Here is a 286-nt window from a genome sequence, read left to right as displayed (position 1 = left end):
GTAATTTTCTATCAGCAGTGTCCCTTTTGGATTTTAAAAACATTGGTCCTCAAAATGCTGAAATTTTCCTGCGTGACTTCTGAAACACTGTTATAATTGTACTTTTTGCCCAAGATTCATTATAAATCATTTACTTAAGCTGACACAAAAAAGATTCTAGTAGTGGAAATGCTTCAAAATATAAAGAATCATCTACTGTTGATTTACAATTTGAAATCGATAACAACTTAAACTAGGAAAACGACGTATGTTAAAAAAAAAAAAAAAAAAATTTCCAGTCTTTCCC

Source organism: Fukomys damarensis, unplaced genomic scaffold (genome assembly GCF_012274545.1).
Source record: "Fukomys damarensis isolate Sample0158 unplaced genomic scaffold, DMR_v1.0_HiC HiC_scaffold_17, whole genome shotgun sequence".
NCBI lineage: Eukaryota > Metazoa > Chordata > Mammalia > Rodentia > Bathyergidae > Fukomys > Fukomys damarensis.
Note: the sequence above shows the minus strand (reverse complement) of the source record.